The sequence below is a fragment of the Lygodium microphyllum genome, chromosome 18 (genome assembly GCF_053477565.2).
Source record: "Lygodium microphyllum isolate KBCC chromosome 18, Lygodium_microphyllum_v1.1.10, whole genome shotgun sequence".
Taxonomy (NCBI): Eukaryota; Viridiplantae; Streptophyta; class Polypodiopsida; order Schizaeales; family Lygodiaceae; genus Lygodium; species Lygodium microphyllum.
In genome coordinates, this window is record NC_141152.1 from 71,102,878 (window position 1) to 71,111,580 (window position 8,703).

Below are 8,703 nucleotides of genomic sequence, written 5' to 3' on the forward strand. Positions count from 1 at the left end.
AACATAACATGGCACGAGATTCACCAAAGGGCCCATCTTGAGGGCAACACGTCATATTCATATGTGGAAGGCATTTACAAGATCATCGGGGGCTCAGCAAGGGACTATGTCACGGCGAGTGGGTGGAGCTATCAACGTGCTACAACACGATGCCAACACCATGGGTGAGGGAGCTACAAGGCCTCGAAGCGGCGGCAAGCGAAGTTGCACACGATAACTTTGCTCAACAATCCATTTCTCGTCTTTCTCTCTCCTCTTTTTCCTCTCTCTCTCTCTGCCTTCTATTTTAGTTTTTTTTTTCCTCTCATAGTTCTCTCTCTCTCCTTTTTTTCTCTCCCCGCTTTTACTTACTCTCTCTCTCTCTCTCTCTCTCTCTCTCTCTCTCTCTCTCCCCCCTCTCCTCTCTTTTCCTTCTCTCTCCCTCTCCCTTTTTTCCTTTTTTTCTTCTTCTCTCTCTCTTCATTCTTTTTTTTTTAATTTCTTCTCTCTCTCTCTCTCTCCTTTTCTTCTCTTTGGACTTTTCTTCTCTCTCTCACTCCTCTCTTTTCCTTCTCTCTTTTTTAAATTTTATATTTTCTCTCTATATAATTCTCTCTACATGTTCTCTCTCTCCTCTTCTTCTTCTTCTTCTTCTTTCACTTTCTTCCCCCCCTCAATCTCTCTTAAAGTATGTAAATTTTATCTTTTCCTTATATATAATTCTCTCTTTATGTTTATATTCTCTCTCTCTTCCCCTCTCTCTTCCCCTCTCTCTTCTTCTCTCCCTTCCTCTCTCTCTCAAAAAATATTTAAATTTTAAAAAGACTTTTCTCTTTTTTTTCCCATCTCTCTTTCTCTTTTCCTCTCTCTTCTTCTTATTCTTCTTCTTTTTCTCTCTATCTCTCTCTCCCCTCTCCTCTCATTTCCTTCTCTCTCCTCTTTTTTCCTTTTTTTCTTCTCTCTTTAAATTTTTTTCTTTTCTTTTTCTTTTAAATGTTATCTTTCCTCTCTCTATAATTATCTCTATGTTCAAATTCTCTCTCTTCTTCTTATTTTCTCTCTCATTTTCCTCTCTATCTCTGTCCCCCCTCTCCCTCTCTTCTTTTTTCTTTTCCTCTCTCTCTCTCTTAAATTTTATATTTTCTCTCTCTATAATTCTCTTTCTCTCTGTTCCCTCCCTCTCCTTTTCTTTCTTTTTTGCTCTTTGTATCTCTCTCTCTCTCTCTCTCTGTGTTATTTTAATTAAACAAAAAGTTTACATTAAAAAGTTTAATCAGAGAGAGAGAGAAAAAAAAAAACCTAGGCCCTACGCATGAGAGAGAGGGGGGGAGGGGGAAAGAAAAATGTTTAATTAAAAAAAGACTATTCTATTTCCTCTTTCTCCCCCTTCTCTCTCCGTCTTCTTCTTTTTATCCTTCTTCTTCTCTCTCTCTCTTTTATTCTATCTCCTTCTCAAAGTGTGTGAAAAACTATGTTTGAAAAATTTTTAATTAAAAAAAGCTTTTAAAATGTTTAATTAAAAAAGTTTAAATGAAAAAGTTTAATCTAACCGAGAGAGAGAGAGAGAGAGAGAAACTTTTGATTTAAAAAGAAGTTTGATTTAATTAAAGGAGCGAGAGAGAGAGAGAAATTTTTTATTTAAAAAGAAGTTTGATTTAATTGAAGAAGAGAGAGAGAGAGAGAGAGAGAGAGAGAGAACCTAGGCCCTACACATGAGAGATAGGGGGGGAGGGGGGAGGAATTTTATTAAAAATGGAGGTGAGGAAATGAGGCTTTAATAAAAAAAGGAAAGAGGAAGAGAAAATGAAATATTACACGTGAGAAAGAAATAAAGGGAGGGGGTTTTGATTAAAGAAAAGAGGTTTGGAAAAGGGGATAGGTTCAAGAAAATGGGGGATAGGTTTAGGGTTTAGGGTTTAGAGGGCTCAAGAAGTGGATATTTCTTATGCTATATTACTTATATCCTAGCTACTAACCCTATCAAGAACCTTCCATCACAAGGCTACTAGAAGCAAAGATATATTGTGTAACAAAGGAAAGTGTATCTTATTAGAGGGAGAAAAACTTGAGGCAAGTGAAAGTAGTAAAAAGAGAAGCCTTGTTTATTGATTTTTATAAAGAGTAATGTGATATAAATCATGTCTTGTAAAAATCTCCTCACACTAATGAAAAACTATATCTTTTTAGTAACATTGATTTTCTTTTGAATTTTCATGTGTATGTTTGGAGTGTTTGGTAAACTTGTATATTGAAGTTGTTTTCTAGAGAAAGTATTGAATATCTTGCATAGTGATTTTGCTTTTACAATGCTATCACCATGGTTTACAGTTCTAAAATAAGATTTTCTTACTTGAGTGTGAAATTTTTATACCTTGGGTGTTCCATATTCATGATGCTCCATAATTCTCAAAAAGTATGTGCCCAACTTTAACAAAATGTTACACAAGAATGATAAAAATCATTAAAGTATAGCTAAATGTAAAGCTTATGAGCTATACTTGGAAAATAACAAAATGTGTTGCACAAGAAAGAGAAAATTCATTATAGGTAAATGTAAAACTTATCAACCAAACTTGGAAGATAATAATCTTTTGGTTACTCCCTCCATGTGAAATATAGTTTTAAATCATTGTGTGGATATGGCTTTCCCTTTTTGTTGGAGATTCATCCATGTTGCTAGACATGAAGAGAAAGCCCTACTATATTCAAATGTAAAAATTTAAACAATATTTACATACAATTTAGAGAGAAAGAGCACTCTTGGTAATCCAATAATGCCTTCAAGTATCCCCTTTACTAATGGCATGCTTAAACACTTTGATAACCTCCTCAAGACAGAGCGAGAAAGGGAGGTAGGGAGGGAAGTGCAACAATCAAATACAAGTCTATTACTAAAAACTACTACATATGTGAATACCATGAGAAAGAGTGCTTGTAGTTTTCCAAACAATGCCGGATTCAAAAAGAAAGAATGCTCTTGGTAATTGAAAGAATAGCTTTGAGTATTTGATTTACTAATGGTTTATTGAAGCATTCAATAACCTTCTTGAGAAATGGTGGGCAAAGAATGAAGGTGAAGAGAAAGACATGCAACAATCAAATCTATTATATATTGTTTTGGTTGTAGGTTTGGGATACCCCAACTTCTAGAGGGCCTTGCGAACCTACAAACTCTTGCAAACCTCATCACTTTTGAAATAAAACTAAAAACTCACCTATCTCTAACTCTCATAGGGAAATTCACACACACACACACACACACACACACACACACACTCTCTCTCTCTCTCTCTCTCTCTCTCTCTCTCTCTCTCTCTCTCTCTCTCTCTCTCTCTCTCTCTCTCTCTCTCTCTCTCTCTCTCTCTCTCTCTCTCTCTCTCTCTCTCTCTCAACACTAGCATGCGGAGAAGGAATAGTACCCATAGGGTAGGTGAGGAGTAGTAGGCAAGTTGCTCTCACACACACACTCTCTCTCACGAGGAAACAGGGTGGGTGGTGGAAGTATGTAATTGGGTGATGAAGGCATGAGTTCTCTCTCTCTCTCTCTCTCTCTCTCTCTCTCTCTCTCTCTCTCTCTCTCTCTCTCTCTCTCTATCTATCTATCTATCTATTTGTCTCTCTCTATGAATTTCTCCATCCCTTTTGGTGTGGTGTCAACTATTGGAGGTGGATAAGGGGTGGTAGATGGAGTAAGCTAGCTAGTGGAGGTGGAGAAAGGGTGGCAAGTGGTGTGGCGGCACGTTGACTTACATCAATAACAAGATGTGGCACCCCACAAAAGAGAATGATCGAGGCAATAATATTTCTACTACCTATTCCCACATGGAGAGAGAGAGAGAGAGAGAGAGAGAGAGAGAGAGAATGTGTGTGGGTGAGAGCAATGATACCACGGGCGGGTATCATTGGTGGTGCGAAATAGGAGGAACGGATGGTGACCAACGAGCAACATGATAGCCAAGCTTTGGTGAGGAGAGAGAGAGAGAGAGAGAGAGAGAGAGAGAGAGAGAGAGAGAGAGAGAGAGAGAGAGAGAGAGAGAGATACTAACAAGGAAGAGGAGGTGCTTGGGGGCTTGGTGAGTGGCGATTCCTCCTTGAAATGGTAACAATCAAAAAATCAAGGCGGGATGCATTGTATTTTTTCTGCAAAACTTAACCATTTGTTGCATATTAAACCCTAACTTGAGCTCTTCCCAAAAGAGAAAAACCTAAGACCCCACCTATGGGGAGAGAGAGAGAGAGAGGAGACGTTTTTTTTTTTTTTAAAACACACACACACACACACACACACATACACACACACGCACATGCTGACGCATGCATACACACGCACATGCTGACGCATGCATACACACATAGAGGGTCTTAGTATAAGCCACTTTTGAGGAATGCAAGGACCTTAATATGGGTTGCCTTTAAGGAATGCAAGGGTAGCTTTGTGATTTAATCATAAGACACTTTTCTTGATTATTACAATATCATTATTTGAAATCGTAGCAAAGAACTACTAAAAAACTTAGCATTCAATGAGATCAAATTGAGTGTGTTCTAAAAAATCTCCATTTAGTAGAAGAGTTGCTACGCTTAAGTTTTAACCAAACTTATTAGGAGCACTTTGGAGATTATAATCATCTTGGTATCCCTCTTGAAAATAAAGGTGGGCAAAAGACCCCCAATATTTGAGGTCCCAACATAAAAAATTGAAGGGAGGTGAGCCTTGAAGTGGAAGTACAAAAGCTATGGTGGAAGGAGCAAGAGCAAGCGAGAGAGACACACACAATATGTGGGAACTCCAATAGTCACAATGTGTGACTAACCTTCCCTTTATTCAAATGTCACTAAAAGAATAAATAATGAAGTGATAGTGATGGGTGCCTGCCATACCCGCATCTATAGTGTGTAGGCGTGGGTACTCTCAATGTAGTAATACATGGGTGGCTAGGCAGAGGCCATTCCCCGATTCTAGTCTTTGTAAGACCAAGATCTATTTTTCCTGGATTTGGGCTGAACTTTTGAGGAGGGAAAAAAAAGTGCAATTTTACATAGGTACAATAGGATGAGGAAAGACATCATCTCATCCTATGCCCATCATCTTCCTAAGGACGACAAAATGTCCCATTGAGAGACTTTTTGTAAGAAAGTTTGCAGGATTCATGTCAGTCGAGATCTTGACAATATCAATAGTCCTATCCCCCTCAATGACCTCACGAATGAAGTGATACCTCACCTCAATGTGTTTCTTCTTCATATGGAAGACCACATTCTTAGCTAACTAGATATCGGTCAGAGAATCCGAATGCAATGTAGGGATAATATCTATCATACCAAGGTCAACAACCAAACAGCCTAACCAGATGGCCTCCTTGCAAGCCTCAGTGGCTGCAACATACTCAACCTTTGTAGTGGAGAGGGCCATGTAGTTTTGTACCCTAGACATCCATGAAACAACACCTCTAGTAAAAGTGAACACATAGCCAAAAGTGGACTTCCTACTGTCTGCATGTCCTGCATAGTCAAAGTCAATGTACCCCATGACTCATGTATCCTGGCTGCAATAACAAATGCACATATTAGTAGTGCCCTTCAGGTACATCATGGTACCTCTTACGTCACCCCAATGCCTTTTTCTAGGTGTAGCCATATAACGTGTCACAACATCAACTGCAAAAGCAATATCTGGATGGGTGGCTATCATGGAATACATAAGACTACCCACTATGGATGAACGAATGAAATCCGATTTCGGCGACGAAACATGTGAATCTTGGCTATCTCGACCTTCCTCTCATTTGTTTGCAAATAATCTGCCTATGATACCTTCACATGGAAAGGCAATGAACATGCAATAGGCTTCACATCCTACATACGGAAGCGCTCAAGGACTTGATGGATATACTCCTTCTATGATAGATAGAGTACTCCTTGAGATTTGTCATGTGTAATGCGCATACCAAGGATATGAGAGGCATGTTCTAGATCTTTCATCTCAAAGATCTTTTTGAGTTGAGCCTTAAGAGCATCTAGCTCATCATGAGCTTTCCCTACCAAAAGCATGTCATCCACATAGAGTACCAAAATCAATAATGAACCATCATGAGCTTGCTTTTGTAAAAACACGGATCCATAGCATTATGATTGTAGCTGTGTGACTGCATAAAAGCATTGAACTTGCGGTATCATTCCCTAGGTGCCTACTTTAGACCATAAAGACTCTTCCTCAATTTGCACATTAGGTGTTCCTTACCATGCTCTGCAAAACCCTTAGCCTCCTCCATGTATCTCTCATCATGCAAGTCCCCATGTAAGAAAGACGTCTTGACATCCAATTGATAAAGATCCAAGCCAAGCTAGGCAACTAAAGCTAGGACCAAGCATAAGATAGTCATCTAGACCACAAGAGAAAAGACTTCATCAAAGTCAACACCATGTTCTTGCTTAAAACACCTAACAACTAATCTGGCTTTGTATGCCGGCATGGGGTGGCTAGGGGTACTTTTCAAAATATACATCCACTTGCAAGGCAAAGCCTTCTTGCCACTAGGCAAGGAAACCAGGCCCTACACATGATTCTTATGCAATGAGTCAATCTTAAACTACATAGCCCTCTCCTAGGAGTGGCAGTCACCCATGGGCATAGCCTCATCATAGGGTGAGAGGCTCTCCTGCATCTCTAACCAAGACATAATCCATGGAGGACGTATACTGGTCAGCGGTCATCTATATCTAGTAGAATGCCTCAAGGTAGGCTGTGCTGCTTGTCCAACATCTTGGCCATCAGCATCGGCTACTAGTGTAGGCTATCTAACTGGTTGTGTGCGATCATGGGGCTACTTCTTAAAGATAACCATGTGTATCTCAACCACTTTCTCGGGCTGCCTATGCATCTTGTCTTAATAGAAGACTACATCATGGCTGTGAATGACTTTTCATGCATGCAGATCCCAAAGATGGTAACCCATCTCACTTGCATCGCCATAGCCAAGAAAAATGCATTTCACACTTTTTGGATCCAGCTTACTGCATTGGTTCTTGGGCACATGATAAAAGGCCGCCTCACATCCAAAGACACGCAAATGAGCATATGAGGGAGGTTTCCTATCCATACCTCCTCTGCAACTTGGAAGTCAATACCACTACAAGGTGACATGTAAATGAAATGCACAACAGTAGATACTGCCTTAGCCCAAAAATCCTATGGTAAGCCTGCCTAGCTAAGCATATTACGGACCCTCTCCCGGATAGTCCTATTCATGTGCTTAACCATACCATTCTAGGGAGGGGTGTAACGGGCAGTAAACTGATGCTTAATACCCCACTTGTCACAAAACTACTCAAAGATATGCGAGAAATACTCACCCCCATTATTTGTCCTTAGGCATTTCAGCCTATGCCCAGACTGATTCTCTGCAAGAGTAAGCCAATGCTAAAAGATTGCCAAGACATCAAACTTCTACTTTATGGGATAAGCCCAAACCTTACATGAATAATTATCAATAAATGTGACAAAGTATTTCACACCCCCTAATGGCTGATAGGGCATGGATCCACATACATCTGAACGCACAAGAGCCAAAGGCTCACCCATGCATGGAATACCAAACTTTTTATGCGAATTCCTAGTCTGCCTACCACCATATAAATAATGATCACATTACTCAAAATGCGAGTAGTCAAAAGGCGGAAGATAGTGCAAAGCATTAAGCATTTTCATTCCCTTAAGTAACATATGCCCAAGATCAGCATGCCAGAGAGATACATATGGATATAATCCACTAACAAAACATGGTTAATAGTACCAGATACAACCAAGGGGTAGAGGCTACCAGACTTGGCACCTCTTGCAAGAACAAGCCTGCCACGAGTTATCTTCGATGCATAATCTGCATCATCAAGCTGGCTAGCAGACATAAGCCTTTTAGTCAGTGCGGGTACATGACATATATTATGCAGAACAAAAGTACTACGAGAGGGAAACTATAAAAGTGGCATCACCAATGCCAACAATAGCAAGAGACCAATCATCACCTAAATGCACAGAACCAGATACAATGCGATAGGTATGAAACCACTCACAATAGGGGGTCATATGAAAAGATGCACCCAAATCTAAGAGCCAACACTGTGCATGCATAGATTGAGTCTCGATTAGTTGAGAGACATCACATGAAGAGGCTACTAATATGTAGTCACCATCATACTCCTCAGGCTACAAGACATTTATCTTCTCAATCTTTGCGCTAGACTTTGCAAATATAATACTATGATCATTGGATTTGTCATGCACTTTCTCTTTTCCCTTTTCTTTGCATTTGTTATTGCAAATCTTATGGCACTATGGCCATATGTGTCCTACTTTCCCACAATAATGGCATGTAAGATCATATTTACATCCACAAGACTTGTTGCATCCACGTAAGCTAGACTGGACTTCTGAGAGTCCTTCCCATGACGATCATTATCTTTCTTGCCACTTCTACCACCTCTAATGGATAAAGCATGTGAATTGGGGGAAGCGTCATTGTTTTTCCTATTAATTTCTTCAATCAAAAGAGCACTCTCTACATCTTTTAATTTCAACCCATCAAGTTTGTTGGTATAGACTGTAGTGCGAAATACATCCCAAGACTCATGTAAAGTGCTAGGCAGAAATAAATGATGCAGATTATCTTGAAACTCAATACCTTGTTGAAGCATATTCTTCATGATATAATGAAATTGGCTATAGTG